This window comes from Nicotiana tabacum, chromosome 5 (assembly GCF_000715075.1).
Source record: "Nicotiana tabacum cultivar K326 chromosome 5, ASM71507v2, whole genome shotgun sequence".
Taxonomy (NCBI): domain Eukaryota; kingdom Viridiplantae; phylum Streptophyta; class Magnoliopsida; order Solanales; family Solanaceae; genus Nicotiana; species Nicotiana tabacum.
Window position 1 is genome coordinate 79,743,594 of NC_134084.1, and position 19,771 is coordinate 79,763,364.

The following is a 19,771-nucleotide window of genomic DNA, read 5'->3' on the forward strand; positions in this document are numbered from 1 at the left end:
ATTAAAACTAAAATTTACTTACGATATTAAAAATTTATTGAGTTTAAAAATTAAATAAATTCAAGCAGCAAATTAAGATCTTACATAAAGTATACAAATTATTTATAACGTAAAAAAAATTAAATAATCAAGAAAAAATATTTTAATAACAAGAATAACAAAGTCATATTAATATTGATAAATCATGCAAACGAATAGTTTATGCGTAAATATTACTGCAACATTTAGATATAATATGTTCAAATAATTAAGAAAATATTTTTCTATGATTAATATTTGAATTGAGTACAGTTAGTTTAAATTTGAAAGCATAACATACTTTTTTAAAATGCGGTCCAAATTAGAAAATAGAATGATAAAAATTATTTGAATTTGAGATGAGAAAGGTTTTAAATTTTTATCAATATTATATTAGAATGAGTGTGGTAGAAATAAATATTAAATTCAAACAAGTTAATAAAAATTCACATGACAATGTAATAATATTAGTTATTGAATAATATAATATTAAAAATAAAGAATAAATATAGAAAAAATTAAAATTCAGATGTTTTATCATAGAGAAAAGGGTAAAACTTATTTAAATTTGAGATGAGAATTTTTTTTTATATTATGATAAGAAAGGTCATAATATGGATAAGTCCACATAACTCAAGTCTAATAGATAAAATCAAAAACTAAAATATTGAATAATAAAAATAAATTAGAGATAATGTGAGGAAATTTGTAAATCAAAAATTTAGAAAATAAAATAAATGTAAATATACAATACTTAAAAAATTTAAAATTATCGAGAAATATTTTAAAAACAAAATAAATATTTATTTTATGATAACAAAAATTTATATATATATATATTAATAAATAGAGAAAAAATAAAAATTCAGATTTTTTATCATAGAGAAAAGGGTAAAATTTATTTAAATTTGAGATGAGAAAGTTTTTTATATTATGATAAGAAAAGTCATAATATGGATAAGTCCACATAACTCAAGTCTAATAGATAAATTAAAAAACTAAAATATTGAATAATAAAAATAAATTAGAAATAATGTGAGGAAATTTGTAAATCATAATTTTAGAAAATAAAATAAATGTAAATATACAATACTTAAAAATATTATTAAAAATTAAAAAAAATCAAAATTTTCGAGAAATATTTTTGAAACAAAATAAATATTTATTTTATGATTACAATATATATATATATATATCAATAATATATTTTCTTCCGTGCCTTCTCACAAACACAAAATAACATGTACGAAGCTTGATGAACAAGAAACAACAACAACAACAACAACAACAACAACAACCCAGTGTAATCCCACAAGTGGGGTCTGGGGAGGGTAATATGTACGCAGACCTTACCTCTACCCCGAGGGGCAGAGAGGCTGTTTCCAGGAGACCCTCGGCTCAAAGAGGCAACAAGAGACACTATATTAGTACTATCAATAGACTCATAATAAAACAACATAAAGTACCATAAAATCCATAACATAACATAAATACCATAAAAACAAAGTAACAACAATATAAGAGATATAGGAAATACGAGAAAGATGTAAGGTATTAATACACAGGAGATAAAGCCCATCATCAGTAGTTGATCAATAGCATCCTAAGACTACTTCCTAACTGGCTAGTCTCACTCTAGTGCGCTGTAACAAAGACATCACAATTTCCCTAACCTACCACCTTAATGCTCGATCTCCACAATTCCCTGTTTAGGGCCGTGTCCTCAGTAACCCTAAGTCGCGTCATATCCTGCCTGATCACCTCTCCCCAATACTTCTTAGGTCTCCCCAATACTTCTTAGGTCTCCCTAACTTATTTAAATTTGAGATGAGAAAGTTTTTTATATTTTGATAAGAAAAATCATAATATGGATAAGTCCACATAACTCAAGTCTAATAGATAAAATCAAAAACTAAAATATTGAATAATAAAAATAAATTAGAGATAATGTGAGAAAAATTGTAAATCATAAGTTTAGAAAATAAAATAAATGTAAATATACAATGCTTAAAAATATTAGCAAAACTTAAAATTTTTTAAATTTTTGAGAAATATTTTTAAAACAAAATAAATATTTATTTTATGATTACAAAAATTTATATATATTTATCTATATTATATAAAGAATAGTAGTGATAATGATATTAAATAAAGTTACAAATTAATGAAAAGCCACATAAAACGTAATAAAACTATATATTAGATTAAAAAATAGCAAAATTATATATTAAATTATTAAAAATTTACTATTAGAAAGAAAGGGAAAGACTATTAGAATTTGAGATTAGAAAGTTCCTAAAACTATGTTGAGAATGCTCAAACTATCGAGAATACCACGAAATTGAAGTCTTATTTATAAAAAATAAAAAAAACAAATAACATATTTAAAAATACATAATATAGGTAGTAATGAAAATTAGAAATTAAATTTGAATCTTAAAACTAAAAAAGAAAAAAAATTACGTAAAGAAATGAAATACAGTGAAAATTTTACTATAACATTTAGATATAACGTGTTCAAACAATTAAGAAAATATTTTCCTTTGATTAATATTTGAATTTAGTGCAGTTAGTTTCAGTTTGAAAGCATAGCATAATATTTTGAAAATGCGGTCCAATTTACAACATAGAATGATAAGAATTATTTAAATTTAAGATGAGATTTTTTTTATTTTTGAAAATATCATGTAAAGAAATAAAATAGTAAAAATATTACTACAATATTTAGATATAATGTGTTCAAACAATTAAGAAATATTTTTCTATGATTAAATTAAAATTTTAAAAATATAAATTAATTTCTAATATAGGTAATTTTACTAATGATAATTAAAAATTAAATTTGTATCTTAAAGCTAAAAAGAAAAGAAAATTTAACTACATCAAATACAAAAATAATTATAAGAGAACTCAATATATTTGGAACGTAATAATCAAATAACTTATGTATTAATATTTTAGACTAATTCAAAGTTACCATTTAAAATAAAATATGATATTATTTTGGTTATAGGTAAAATATTAATATAAAAACTATTTAAAATATAGTAGGGAAGAGATGTATAAAAAATAAGGTAGTGTGATTTATACTTTAAATTAATTAAAAAATAAATAGATTATATTAAAAAATATTACTGATAAATTTATGATTAAAAAAATTTGAATAATAGGATACAAGCATAAAAATATACCAAATTTCAAGAATAAAATATTTATATTTATTAAAGACTATTAAAAAGATAATAAGCAAGATATTAATTAAATTATTAAGCTAATAAAAAATTATATGACAGTATAATAATGTTAAATGATGTGATGAATAAGACATATTTGACTTTTAGTCAAAAATAAAGTGATAATAAGAATTTTCTTAAAATAATATGACATAATGTGCTCAAACAACACAGATCACAACATGACATATTTAGTATTTTTTTAATATTGACACCGAAACGAAATACAAGTACTAAAATCAAGGGATTAGGTTGCTACAAATAAAATAAAAGTTGTCTGTTACGAGATTTGAATAATAATTTCATATCTTGCTTCAAAATTAATATCTAATGTTATATAATTTTATATGAAAGGTTTATATTTTAAGGTTATTTGCACATAATTCAAACAACATAGATTACAATTTGACACAATTTGTGCCCGCGCATCGCGCTGGTACTAATACTAATTTTATATTAGCATGTGGCTTAGGGTTTATAGCTTATTTCGAGGAAAGGCTTCCCACAATAGATTTGTAATTTTCAGGCCTTAGAATTCAAATTTGTGATTAAGGAAAGGAGAAATCTCGTCCATATCATCACACCCTTAGGTGGTATACTCTAAGATGTGATTATATCCCCATACCATAATAGGCTATGGATATCTCATTAATTTAGGATAGTTTGATTTAGAAAAATAATTTCAAAGATTCTTTTTAGAAAAAGCAAAAACTATTTTGATGGTAAGAAATAATGATCCAAAATTAAGATAAAAATAATTTTTGAACAAATTATGTTGCTTTATATTTTTCAAATTTATCTTTTGAAATGAATATTAGAAAAACGATTGATCTTGGTTTACTTCTTGCAAAAATATTCTCCCTAGAAAAAAAGTCTTTGTTGTTTTCTATCATTGTAGAAAAAGGGAGAGAAAAGAAGTTGATATTGATTACATAAAATAATATTAGAAAATCAAAGTATTGTAGTAAGGATAACGATACCTACTCCAACAAAGGCAATTATTTTATTGTTTTTTAAATTGTTAAAAAGGTTTGAACATATCATACCAAATTCTATCGAAAAACTAATTTTATGACATGACTCTTTGTTAAGTTCATAATTTCTAAGGCTTATCAAAGTTATGATAATACGAGACAAAGATATCATCAAACTTGTTCATTCTTGTTACGATAAAGTTTGTTGTTCTATCCACATTTGATACTACAACAATTTCTAAATGCAAAAGTCCTTTATCTTTCTATAAATATTTAATTATTCATGTTAATGCAAGTTAAGCACGATAAATGTTGTAGTGCATTGTAAATAAACTCTAATTCGATATTGTAAATAAACTTAACATATTTGTATATATTCTCGCAATAATAATTCCAGAATTAAAAATATTTCTCAAAAACAACAAACAATTTAGTATTTCAAAACTCTTTTTTAATTATTTACTCGGTGTTCGATATTCCTATTGAAATTCTTGTTAATTCAAATATGTGTTGCATAAAATCCTTTTAAAAAATTCGATTTTCATACTCGAATATTTGTTTGCAACCTTACATCTTGTTTGGATGGTTGTTACATATCGTTTCATAATGTATCGTGTTGTATTATATCATTTGATGAATACAATGTTTGAATAGATTGTATCGTCTATCGTCGTTTCATGATATTATGCATCAACAATATAAAGAATAAAGTTACAATATTACAAAGAAAAATTATGATACGGGATGAAATTATTATATAAAAATGTATCGTAAAAGATAAAATAAAATTAATTAATAATAATGATGGGATGATAACGATGCGACCATACCAAATTGGTCGTTACATAAAGTGATACTTTTTATCGTTAGGTAACGACGAGTTTAATAATACAATACACTAAAATTTAAGTAACTATCAAAACAAATACGATATATAAAGTATCAATACGATACCATACAACAAGTAACGACAATCCAAACAAGCGGTTAGTCAAAAAGAAGATTGACCAAAAGTAAATTTTTGACGTGGCAATAGCACTCACGTGGTCTCTCCTAACAAGCTTCAGTTCAGGCCATCATTCGAAATCCGTTAAAAGGTCAATTGGTTGAAATTAGGTTAAAGAAAAAGCCCATCAACAGACCACGCGCAAGTGGGCCCCGTTACAGCCTGATCAAACGCAATTATCGATGGCGCGTGCATAACTGCGAGTAGGATTATCTTATTGGAGCCGTATTTTACGGTAAGATATCGCTATCAGTTTCACCTTCCATGTTGAGAGAATTGCAAAATTGCCATTTCGCGCCACTACGTCAATGCAGGTTTTGCGTCTTTGTTGGGTGACCTAACGCCGCAACGACTGTTTTCGGTTTCTTCCTCGGACGGATGCACGTGATGTAGCACGTGCATGTTTTGTTTTTTTGATTATTTTTGAAAGATTATTATTATTATTATTAATCAGAAGAATGTGTTAGCAATAGTTAAAATTTAAGAAGTTATTAGAATCTAACTCGTGCGTTATGATAGGAGAACTTCTTAAAAGGAAAAAGTGTGAGGAGAAAGTCGGAAACATGAGGCCTTGGATATTCCCATATCGAGAAAGAGAGCTAGATGTTCGTTATCAAAAGGTAATAATCACACTTCGATCCTACCTGTTGGATTGGACGGTCGGATTAGCATAGTGTGGCTACCCTGAGCCTAGCCACATGCCAGGAGTTGTATCGTATTTTGAATATACTTGCTATAGTTGAGTGAGATAATCTAGTGATTAGGAGTTAATTAATTGTAACAAAATTATTAATAACTTTGTATCTAAGAAATACTAGAAAAATTGACTTCAAATAAATAAATAATTTCTTTTTAAAAAAAAAAGTTAAGTCCCATCATAAAAGCCACAAAACTCATTGGCACCCCTGTATGTCAGGAGTTGTCAAGTGATTGCATTTCGTTAAAAAATCATATTGTATATATAGAGCAAACATTACTTTATATGGTTATATATGATGTTTTGAATATCCTCAAGGTAGTTGAGTGAGACAATCCAGTGATCTAGGGTATTCCAAAGTGAGATGTTGTTCGCGGGTTTAAATTCCTGTCTAAATATTTGCCCATTTTTGCCAAAATTAAAGGGAATTGCGGTATGTGCAAAAACAAACAATTAATCTTAAGAGTAATTTTTAAATCTAAATTTATTTCTTAAATAAATTTTATAATTTAAAAATCAAGTCTATAAAAATTCTTCAGCAAATGCTATCTACATACTACATATTGTCTCGACTCTCATTTTCCTTCATGCTTATTTTTACTAGTAAAATTTCTATTTATTATATTTTTATTAGTTTTGATTTATAAAATTACAGTTTTATTATAAATATTTTTATTGTTTAGCTAAATGTAATGTAAATTTTTAAAAAAATTGGTGTACCCATTGATCATGAATTTTTTTTATTGATTACTTTAAAGTTTGAATACCCTTTGTCACGCCCCGAACCTGGGCCTGGACGTAACACGGTACTCAGTGTCTGACTACATGTGACCGAGCGAACCAATTAGCTGGCTGAATCAACATGCAGTATCATAACATACTGAATGCGGAAGATAAATTAACACATGCTGATATACTGAAAGTCTGGATGATACAAATCAAAGTGCGAAAATACTAATACAATTTTGAAACATATTTGTAGCCAACATATCCTACTATGAAAAACCTGTGACTCTGTCTAACTGTTACTCTAGTCTATGAAGCCTCCATTGAAGTGTTGAAGACACTGACTATTTGTAAATACTAAAAGACTGTAAAGTAATGATAATGCCCGAAAGAACTGGGGATCACCAAATAGCTGGTACGAGAATCCTAGCGCTCTGCGTCGTCGACTTGTAAATCATTACCTGCATTGTGAGATGCAGGCCCCGGGCAAAAAGGACGTCAGTATATTTGAATTGTATTGGTATGTAAGGCAACTGAAAGAAAGAATTATAAATGCTGAAACTGAAACTAAGCTGATAATTGAGAATTGATAATTGATAACTGAAATGATAACTATTGAAACTGAAACTGAAATAATAACTGATAACTGAAATGATAACTGGTAACTGAACTGATAACTGATAACTGAATTGATAACTGGTAACTGATATGATAACTGATAACTGAACAGTAACTAATAATTGAACTGAAAGGAAGTAAAGATATGAATACTCCCTCTTCTGAATGATGAACAACCTGTTTATCTGAATATTAAACTGCGGCCTCAGGCCCAATATATATATGCACAAACTGCGGCCTCGGGCCCAAGTATGTGTATACATAACTGCGACCTCCCAAAGATGCATAAAGCATAAACTGCGGCTCAGGCCCAAATACAAGTGTTTAACATTCAGGGATTTAAAATCAGGGACTGAGAATCATACTGCAATATATGATAGTGAAATACTGAATCACATTGAGTTACATAATACTGGAATACTGGATCACACTGAGTTACATAATACTAGAATACTGAATAGGACTAGACTGAGACATGTATTCTTGAACTAATTATGAACACTGAAACTTCAACTGTTTATGGCATACTGAGTAATCTATACTAAGACTCGGGGGCATCAAACCCAAGTCTATATTGAATACGCACTGAGCTCACAACGTTCAGAATGAAAGTCATGAACGAGTTATGAAGCTAGAGAATAGAAGCTCTACAACTATTCAAGGAACTAGGCTTAACTATATTTTTTTGAGGCAATTGATATGTCATAAAAGAAACGTAGTGTAGGGAGAATCATTAATATTCCCAAACATAGAGAGTTAGCCTCACATACCTTAACTTCCTGCTCTTGAGCATAATACAACATTCGCCAACCCCTTCAACTTCAATTTATATCAATACAAGTCAAAGGGATTCCGTATTAGCAATAATATTCATGTTTTGGTCACTTAGGTATTTTCTCAAACACTTGGTGACATAAAGCTTCATAGTCCTTATTAATGGTGTCTCTACACCCAATAACTCATTCTCTTGCTCCTAGATAAATTCTAAAGTCTCAAATAGTTATAATCAACATTATTCTTTATCACCCATAAGGTAAACAACACCCTTAACCAATAATCAACAATCAACAAGTCAAACCTATAATTGTTCATGCTTTTCTATCAACCCATCAACTCATATCTCATGGACTTGAGTCAATAATCATTAATCCAATGCTAGAATCAATTAGAGGGTGAAGACATTACCTTTTTGACGTTCAATCTTCTTGAATTCGAGTTCTAAGGTTTCTTCTCTCAACAATGATGCCCCAAACGAATATCTAATGATATGGAGGGTTTACCCATGTTAATAAGATATTGGGATATTGAAATTAACTTAGAATAACCATTAGAACTTACCTTGGGTGGTGGAAGGACCCTTAGGGAGTTAAGTTTTTGAGAGTTCTCCTTTCTAGAGCAAGTTTTTATATTTTGGGGGCTGTGGGGGACGAAATATAGCTTTAAAATGATCCCCTACTAGCGCGCCCGCGCATCTGGAGGCCTGCCCGCGCTAAACGGCAGTGACACTGCCTCAAAATTAGCGCGGCCGCACTAAGGGCACGCTACCGGCGCGCAAATCGCATACTATTTTGTAAAATGCATATAACGTTTTGCACAAAGATCCGTTCGGGCTCCATAATATATCGTTGGAAAGCTATTTCAAAGACCTACAACTTTTATTCTTTGAGTGTTCTCAAATTCCTTACTCATTTTCACTAAAATCTTCTGGAATACGAACCTTCTGCAAACTTAGTCGATTTTGTCAAATCTTATGCACCTTACTTTCCATCTTGATTTTGAAATAACTATTTTCACCCATAATCATCCCAATGGGACTTTACATGCCCAAAATATAACTTTACTACTCCTTTAACTCATTCATACCTGAGCCAAATTTATGGGGTGTTACACCCTTGACGAGATTTTTGGCTATGATACTGACTTGAGCGTGATGTTGTCATCACCGGTTACTTCTATTCATTTATTTTTTAGAATTATTATGAAGTTTTTTTAGATTGAATTAAATTAAAAAAATTGAGAAAATTTGAACGAATGAAGATATCAGGGTAAATGTGGATGTGGCCATGTGGATGATAAAATGCGGGAAACGAGGCTTAGATGGTTCGGACATGTGAAGAGGAGAAGCTTAGATATAGATATCCCATTAAGGAGGTGTGAGCGGTTGGCTTTGATGAGTATGAGAATGGGTAGATGGAGGTAAAAGAATATTAGGAAAATGTGATCAGGCAGGACATGATATGGCTTCAGCTTACCGAGGATATGGCCTTGATAGGAGGGTCTGTAGGTCAAGAATTAGGGTAGAAGTTAGTAGGAAGTTGAACGGTTCCGTACCATGGGTATTAGGGTTAGTCTGGTAGTGTTCTCGTGTCTTAGATTGCTAGTACATGATATTTTCCTATTATTTTCTCCTTCAATATTTTTGTATCTTACTATTGTTATTGCTTGTAGCTACTGCTTCCTTTCATCTATTTTTCTGGCTCTTAGATTGTTGCTGTTATCTTTCTGGCATTTGTTGTTGTTATTGTTTGTTTCTATTATTATTTTCATCTTTCTTGAGCCAAGAGTCTATCGGCAGAGGCGGATATAGTGAACAACTAACGGGTTCAACTAAACTCATAACTTTCGACGCATAGTAAAAATTTATTAAAATTGCAAAAATAGTGGATATGAATCCATAACTTTAAAAATATAATGGATTCAATGCTAAAAACATTAAAAGTTGAACCCATAGGATTTAAATCCTTGATCCGCCTCTTTCTATCGGAAACCGTCTCTCTAACTTTCAAAGGTAAGGGTAAGGATAAGGTCAGTTTACACACTACTTTTCCTAAACTCCACTCATAAAATTTCACGGGGTCTATTGTTATTATTGTTGTTGAGAAAATTTGAGCGAATAACTTTTAATGTGCAAACAATGCTTAAAAACGGTTATCCAAGAATAAAGGAAGCTAATGAAGAAAATTTTGTGGGGGGAAATTTCGAGAATTGATTTGTGGGTTTTCATAAGATTTTTTTTTTTTTTTTGCTTCTTTTAATTTTCCAATAAAAAGATGAAGAAATGTAATTTCTCTTTCTTTATCTTTATTTTTTTTTAAACATTCTCCATTCTCTTTCCTTTGACCTCTATACGAACTATTATTATGTAACAAAATTAAAATCCAAGGACTTGGCTAACTTAGTTGTATAGGGAAACCATCTTAGTGTCTCATACCATGCATTATACAAATAGTGTCACCGTCACAAAACCCTTTTCATATTTTCCTTTCCTTTCTTTTTCTCACTTTCTTCCCAATTTGACGATGTAATTTTAAGAGGCTAGTATAGGGCCAATAGTTTTTCATTAACTTTGAGATGTCATTTTCTTCATATTATACCGTTATATCATTTTCAAGATTATAATATATCTTCTCTCATTATAAATAAGTCGTATAGTTGTTAGTAGAACAATATAGGATAAGAAGCTATCCAACAAATCAAAGAATATTTTTAGATTTGACAGAGAAATAATAAATAAAAAATCGAAACAAATCTACGAAGGTGTTTAACCCAAAAAATAGTTTTCAAGGTCAAAGCAATAATTTTATATGACGGGCCACAAGCAATCGATTCAATCCGAAAGATATAAAATTTTGTTAATACAACGTGAGAGAAGTGAGAAATAAATTCAATGACAGATAATATAATAAAAATAAAGCAGAGAAGAAAGAATTCTTATTGAATGATCATTAATAGGATAATGAGCCGAACAGAGCTTGAAGGGCCGAACTATGGCTAACTTGGGAGCAAGATGCTATGAATAACAATGTATAGAATTGTAGAGAAGAAAATTAGATTCCCTTGATGGTGGTAAAAGTATGTCTATTTATAGGGCTAAATCTAAGTAACTAGTCTCCTTGAATTATGGGTCCATTATGAGCATTTACTCAATCCATCCATTACTTTTGGAAGACTTGTAACAGCTGTGTAAATGCTGGAATTCCGTAGCTGATGAGTTAATTCCATAACTAATAAGTTAATTCCATAACTAATGAATTAATTCCGTAATTAATGAGTCAATCTCGTGCCTGTTGAGTCAATCCCGTGCCTGTTGAGTCAATCCCGTGCCTGTTGAGTCAATCTCGTGCCTGTTGAGTCAATCTCGTAATTGATTGCCTTGTTATGACCGTTACAATCATTTATTGCATTTATTAATAATTGATTTGTAACTGATAGTGTAATGATGGTAAACCCCATATAATCCGGGATTAATTTATTCCTTCCTCATTTGTAATTATGAGATATTCTCCCGCGTCTGATCTGGGCTATTTCATGATGATCAGTTTCGGGGCTATAGGCACGGTATGAGTATGTTCGGTCCCGGGGATGTTTCACATATCATCTTTACATGTCATTCTTCACTTTTCTTCAAACTTTACTGATACGTGTCGTCATTTAATAGACCCATATGGCTAGTCTAATTTTCACTATTACAGAAGGTGCCTTGAGCCTCAACTATATATGAGTTGTGCACTCATTAGATGACATATTTTGTTGCCATAACATATTTTTAATTCCCATCTAATTTTCTAACCTATCTATTGTAATCATGCCGTACAATAGCCATTATTCATACTAAAAAAAGATCTAAAATATAGGTGTTGGCTAAAATCCTAAAACTAACAAAAAGATTGACAAAGGAAAAAAATGAACATTTTATCAAAAGATAATCCAAAACACAGTTTTCCCCCAAATTTTGTATATCCGAATCAAAATAATCAAAGCTAAATATATGGATCCAAATGACACCTAAATTTTTCACTTTGAACTGAAAAGAGAGAGAAAATGAAAAACAGAAAAAGGTGAGTCAAATGTGTTGTTTCAATTAGTACAAATTACTAAATCAATCCATTCAGACAAGCTTTAATCATTTAAATCAGTTGGAGACAACTAACCTTTTTAATTTCTTAATTTTTTTTAAGGCTTCGGGTTCTATCTTCTCATGATGGATATAATCAAGTACTAATAAAGAATGTTTGTTTACTTGTAAGAAAATTTTTCTAAACCTTTTATGTTCCTTGTGGCTCCCACACCCAATCACATCTTGCCACGTAGACTTATGTATATAATTATATCTCCACTTAGATTTATTAATTAATTAATCAAAACCTTGGTCCTCGTGATGATTAATTGTTTTGGTAGATATATTATTTGAGCTAATTGACGAAGCTTTGCTTTGAGCATTTGGTATTGTTTATTATTGGTAAATACTTATCGGCACTTAGTTCTTACATCAAACCAATTCAATTTAATTATCATGGTTAAGTGGTTTAATGAAATAAAAAATATGCGTTAATTAAGGATAGAAATAAATGTGCAAACACATGTTATGTTTCTGTTGACTTAATATAAATATTCAGTGCGGATAAATTAATTTATAAGCGAGGTGAAATTGGTAGGTAGCATTAAAGAAAGTTATTTTAAACTGTAGTTATTGATCATTAAATTAAACCTAAGCTCAACGACTTTGATTAAAGTGAGAATAAATGAAAAAGAAAAGGAAATGGCATTGGAATATCTTAGCGAGTTGTTTTATTGGACCTAACGAGCTATAGGTTCATACCCACTTTGTTTAATATGAGTTGGTTAGCTGTCCATTGATGATTGTCTTACCTAATGCTTTATATATAATCGTTTGTAAGTAAAAAAACGTCATTGAATAAAAAATATTTTTATGAGAAAGAAGAAATAAAGCACATCATTGAATCGGAAAGATTTTTATGAGAAAGAAGAAACTCTTTATGATTAACTTTTTCTTGAAAAAGATAAGAGGACTCCATAACAGCTAAATAATTGCTTTTGTTTCCTATGAGACTTAATCTGATGGTGTAAAAAAATATACACATTGTTAATATATGTAATGCCAACGGGAAAAAAGAACATGCATAAATGCAATTTTTTTTCAACGGTACGATATCCGAAATTTATATGGCCAACTAATTCGAATTCGTATTAGGTGGGCCAATGAAAAGTAAGAGCACTCTATCAAGCATATTTTCATTACGAGGATTTAAATCCAAGATATCTAATTAATAATGGATAAATTAAGTCATCTCATCACATTCCTTGATGCTAGAAAAGCGGTAGTTTAAATGATGTCATATGCATGAGTATACGAATGGATCGAGAGTTAAAGTTGTTGGAATATATACTACTAAATATGTGTTTAGATATAGTCCATTAAATGTACTTATACTTCTAATCTTAATATAATTATTATTTGCTATTATTATTTATTATTTTAATTTATTAAAATGTAAAATTCTTTTGTGGGTCAATATGCCTTGTAAATTGAATAATAATAATATATATTAGCGAAGTAGTGGTTAGTTGATGGAATCCATGTCTTGGACTTGAAATGGATAATGTACATTTATGAAAGCTTATAACTTTTTATTTGTAAACTCAGCCGGTGAATTTTGTATTCAACACATGAAATAAGTTAAGTGAAAGTCTAAAGAAAATAATCAATAAATATTGCCAATAATATTATTTGATAAATAGTATCTGAATCTTAACATGAGAGATTAAATAAGGTTTAATAGAAGAATTTTGAAGTAGAATTGAGGAGTGCATCACGAATCTATAGTGAAATAATTTGTGATTTATTATGGTAAGAATAATTCAAATATTTCGAATTAATTCCATAATAGGAAGCATCATCAATTAAATTTTATGGTTCCTATTGTGTCTGAATAATTAGGAAATAAGGAAATAATTTTTTGGTGAAAAAGGAATCCGCTAGGTTTTGGAAAATAGTTTTAACCCTTAAAACATATGATAAATATATGAGTTTCTTCACATCCCCTGGCAACTTAATTTTTTGGACATATTTTCCTAGAGAAATTTTCCCACTCGAATCTTGCTATTTTCAGGTATTGTTTGGATAAACACAACAGAAGACTGTGAAACTCTTGAGATCGTGATCTTGCTAGTGAAGAGCAAACTTGGTGGTGTTTTCTCTGATCATACACGGAACTAGAGAGTTATTTGATCGACAATGTCACGACCCGAAATTTTTGTCGTCGGGAACATGATGGCACCTAACATTTCACTTGTTAGGCAAACCAACGTTAGAGAATTTTCAAATCAACTTCAGTACAATTTTAATAACAGAATTAATTAAGCTAAACATAAGCTAAAATAGAGTTTGCGGAATATTATAAAAACCTATAACATTTGATACAATTAGGATCTGCAGTCACAACTCACGAGCTACTATGATTTACTACAAACAGAGTCTGAAAGGAAATACATTGTTCTGAAGGAAAAGAAACAGTAAAACACTAAGACTAGGGAGAGACTCCAGGGTCTGCGGATGCCAGCAGATCTACCTTGGGTCTCCAGTCAATCAATCCAACGGCTAACATCATGATCAGCTCGGTCCAGTACCAAAATCTGCACAGAAGTGCAGTGTAGTATCAGTACAACCGACCCCATGTACTGGTAAGCGTTGACCCTAACCTCGATGAAGTAGTAATGAGGCTATGACAAGACACCCATATAATAAACCTGTGTAATTTAGCAGCACATGTACAAAATAATGGCAAGTGAAAGCTAGACAAATAATATCAGGAGGGGGACATGCTGAAAGGGTTACAAGATAAAGAATCACAATAGTAATAAGAACTTGATCAACCAATATACCTTGAACCAATAAGAACAAGTAAACACAGTAAAGGAAAATACATGGAATCACCTTTCGTGCTTGGCCTCTCAACCTCACCATATAATCAATAGAAACGACACTACATCATCTTTCGTGCATTAACTCTCATAACATGGCACGACATCACCCTTCATGCATTAACACTCACAATATAGCACGACATCACTCTTCGTGCTTTTACTCTCTTATAACATGGGACGACATCACCCTTCGTGCATTAACACTCTCCTTTACCGTAAAACAATAAACAAAATACAACAAGGAGATAGAAATAACAAGAACAAGTATTACTTAATTATTTGGTTCCACAATACAATCCTCAACTTTGAAATCAATACTCAATTATTACCAAAAGATCTGTAAACATGATAAGAACGATTCAACTTGATTATACTAGTCTAAACATGGATAACATGATCAAAGGAAAGCAATAATTACAAGAAAACAAGCCTCCACCCGCATGCTTTACCCGACAACAACGCATAAGTACTCGTCACCTCACTTATACGTTGCATCCAACATCTAAACACGTAGAAAAGGACAAATAAGTCCTAATCCCTCAAGTTAAGGTTAACCACGACACTTACCTCGCTCCAAAGACCAAACTCAAAGCTCAACGTTCGAACCAATAGAATCTAGAAATTTTCCAACCAAACGACTCAAATTAAGCCTTACTGCCCACGATCGTAAAGAATTCAATTTAGATCATTATTGAAAAAGTCAACACCCGGGCCCGCTTGGTCCAAACCCGAAATTCGGACCAAAACCCGATTACCCATTCACCCCCGAGCCCAGTTATGAAATTTGTTTTGGAATCTAACCTCAATTTGAGGTCTAAATCCCCAATTTATCAAATCCCTAGTTTGTACCCAAAAAACCCCCAATTCCACCATGAAAACTCTAGATTTTAGGTTGAAATCTAAGAAAAAGCAGTGAAAGATTGAAAGAAAATAGGTTAGAATCACTTACCAATGATTTGGTGAAAAAAATTTCTTTAGAAAATCGCCTCTAGGGTTCTTGAGTTTGAAAATTTGAAGAATGAATTAAAAATTCCGTCTAAGTCATATTTACCCAGCTGTAGATGTCGCATTTGCAACATGGGCTTCGCAAATGCGAGAAATACATCGCATTTGTGAAGATTCCCACATTGCTGCTTTCCTCGCAATTGCGAAGAAAAGTTCGCATTTGCGAACTGGTTGATCGCAAATGCGACCCAGTGATCGCAAATGCTAAGAATGCCCCATTCCGATCCCCTTCGCAAATGCAAAGAATATATCGCAAATGTGAGACTGACATGTTCGCAAATGCGAACTCTGGTCTCGCAAATCCAGTTCCCAGAAATTGCAGATACCAGCAAATGTTTTAAATCCAATTTCACTCTGTGGCCTATCCGAAATTCACCCGAGCCCTCGGGGTTTTAAACCAAAAGTGCACACAAGTCTACAAATATCATACGAACTTGCTCGCACGATCAAATCGCCAAAATAACACCTAGAACTGCGAATTTAGCACCAAATCAAATAAAATTTTCAAGAAAAAATTGAAATTTCTATTTTCACAATCGGAATCACGTCAAACCAACTCCGTTTCTCACCAAATTTCACAGACAAGTTATAATATATGGTATTGGACTTATACCGGGTTCCGGAACCAAAATACGGACCGATATCCAAAAAGTCAAACCTCGGTCAAACATTTCAAATTCATTAAGCCTTTAACTTTCAAATTTCGGCAAAGCCCGATATCTCGGGCTAGGGACTTTCGAATTTAATTTGAGCATACGCCCAAGTCCTAAATCACGATACGGATCCAACGGGACTGTCAAAATACGAATCCGGGCCCGTTTGCCAAAAATGTTGACGAAGTCAAATCAAATAAATTTTTTAGGCGAAAATTCTTATTTTTATCAACTTTTAACATAAAGCTTTCCGAAAATATGCTTGGATTGCACATGCAAACCGAGGAGGGATAAAATAAAGTGTTTAAAGCTTAAAAAGCACAAAATTGAGTTCTAAATCTTAAAATAACTTTTCGGATCATCAGAGACAAGTTTTGCTCACGCTTCAAGAGGTAATCTATGTACGTAACTTTGTATACGTTAGTTGTCAAGATTATACTATGTAATTTTTATACTGAAATTGCTTTTGCTTGATATAATAATCCATAAAATGCAATTCGTTTGAAAAGCTAGCAGAATTGATATTGATGCCATTTACAGGTCTGACTTGGTGAGTGGTGTGTACGAAGTTATCTAGTCATTATTTTTAAGACTATCTCCCTTCTATTTGCTTTCTAGAGAAATAGGAAGAAGTTTAATTTTTCGAAATGGGAGTTCACAAGATAGAGAGTGGGACAATGACCTATAAATAACTACTAATTGCCTATAATGGAAATAACTACGACAACTTACATTTATAGTTGCATTAAAAAGATTAGGTTGGTCCCATAAATTTAGATGGTAATTGATCAGTAGCTGCAAGCTAGTTTAATATCCTTCATAGACTGGGGACTGAATCCCTTCCTCATCTCATTTCTTCTTCTTTCATTTTAGTCAACGTACTTTATATATAACCATCCACATCGTAATTACGCAGGATTTTATGCAGATGGTGTCGGTTTATATCAATTGTTATAATACGTCTTGGAGTTAAGTGGATTTACATATGAAATTATGATGATTTTAAGGTTTTACTCCACGTTCTTAACTCCTATATATATATAACTGATGGTACCAGTTGAGTATATGCATATTGTTTTTTGTTAAATATTATTTGAACCTTTTTTTTCCCAAACGAAGTAGTGTAGAATGACAACACTTATAACTAAAGGGTGTTTATAACTAGGGGCGTTCGTCGTTCGATACAATACGATATTTAAACATTTCAATTTGGTATTTTCGGTATTTAATTTTTAAAAAATACTATACCTAATTAAATTTGGTATGATTCGGGTTTTCTCCTTTTGGTTTATTCAGTCTAGTAGCATCAGTTTGTGCGACTCGAATACTAACTAGTGCATAGAGCCATAAATTGTAATATTCTTAATTAACGTGTTCACAAATATAAAAATGTTATAAGCTCACCTGAATTTTGACAATTTTTTTATCCAAAACCGGCAAGTATCGACCCATAGAGGAAAAGAGGTATTCACGCGAGAATATATATCTTATTACTTGCTTAAAGTTAATTTCTGAACTTTGAGAATACAGTAAGGACTAATTCAATTATTGCAACAAAAATACACAAATAAGAAAATACCTTGAAATCGAAAAAATATTATATTAAACTAATTAGCAACCTGAAGAGTAAGACTGAAAATCTGCAACCTACCTTGTTCCTTTATATTTTTTAATAAGTACACGGGCTTCATTGTCAGCTTCTACATGAATGCCCAAGAAAATGGAAGTTCAAAGGTCAAGAAAACTCTACATAAAAAACTCATAAATGGGCGAGAATCGAGTCATATAAATTAGTCAAGCTCTCAAACCAAGTTGAACAAGACGAAGAGTAGCAAATGCCTTGCTCAAACTATATATTCTCTTGAGCATTTATTGATATTTTTGATTTTTTTTAAATATACCATACCTAATATCAATTTTTTAAAAATAAACTTAAATCAAATACCATATTAAATATCAAAATACCGAATACTAAATATCAAATACCATTTTTTTTAATTTCGTTATGATATTTCAATATTTACCAAATTATGTACAACCCTACTTATAACAACATTCAAGTAATTATTTTATGCATAATATTACATATCATGTTAGGCTGTTACTTAAATACAGAGACATTTTCCCGTGGACGTAAAAAGATTTGGCATGCAAGGAAGGAAATGGTAAAAGTTTATAAATGCATGCAAAGATCTTCACTGTTCACTCTGTCCTTTGCCGCACCACATTGTCTCGAACAAAAATGGTGGCAAAGTTTTTTTTTTTTTTTTTATCCCTTCCCACTTTGCTGTTTTGATGATTAAAACTCGCAATTACTTTAGAATTAGACCTCTTTATATAGTGACATACCATGGCGAAGCCAGAAATTTCTATAAGAGTGTTCAAACTTAAAAGAAGTGCAAAAAAAATTCTTCGATAAAGGATGTTCAATATATGTTATATACCTCTAAAGCCTAATATTTTACTTATATACACAATATAATTTTTCGACGAAGGGTAGTCAATTGACCACCCTTGATAGGCTATAGCTTCGCCCCCGGTGACATATATATACAGAGACATCTTTAAACAGTAAATTTTACGTATATACCAGAAAAAGACTATTGCATGATTCTCATGTTCAAAAAGCTCTCATTAAATTCATACAAGTTTTTTCCGTAACTGTCAGAAAAACACAGCACATGGTAGGTCCAACATGTATTACCATGCATGTATCAATAATACCATGTGTAGACCCTTGAGCTATGTGGGATACCTTAAGCAGCTATGGCCCCTTATTGCCTCTATGAAACTCTTCTAAAATGGTTGGCCTTTTCCATTGGCCTACATTAATTAAGGCCTTAAAGTTTGGAAGGTAATGCCATTTGGATTACAAATCGATTTGTCTCTCATTTATGTCACGTCCTTAGTTGTTAACTAAGTACACGTGCGGCACTTGACAATTCGCTCATGATCTTGCACAACTTACTCACGTTCTTGCTATGTGAAGTCAGCCTTATTACACTCAAGATCGCTAAGAGAATGGAAGAAAGAATACAAGAGAATTGTTAAAGGAAGCTTTGTATTAGAGAGAACTTGAATTGTTTGCTTGGTGAATTACAAATGAGTGGACCCCT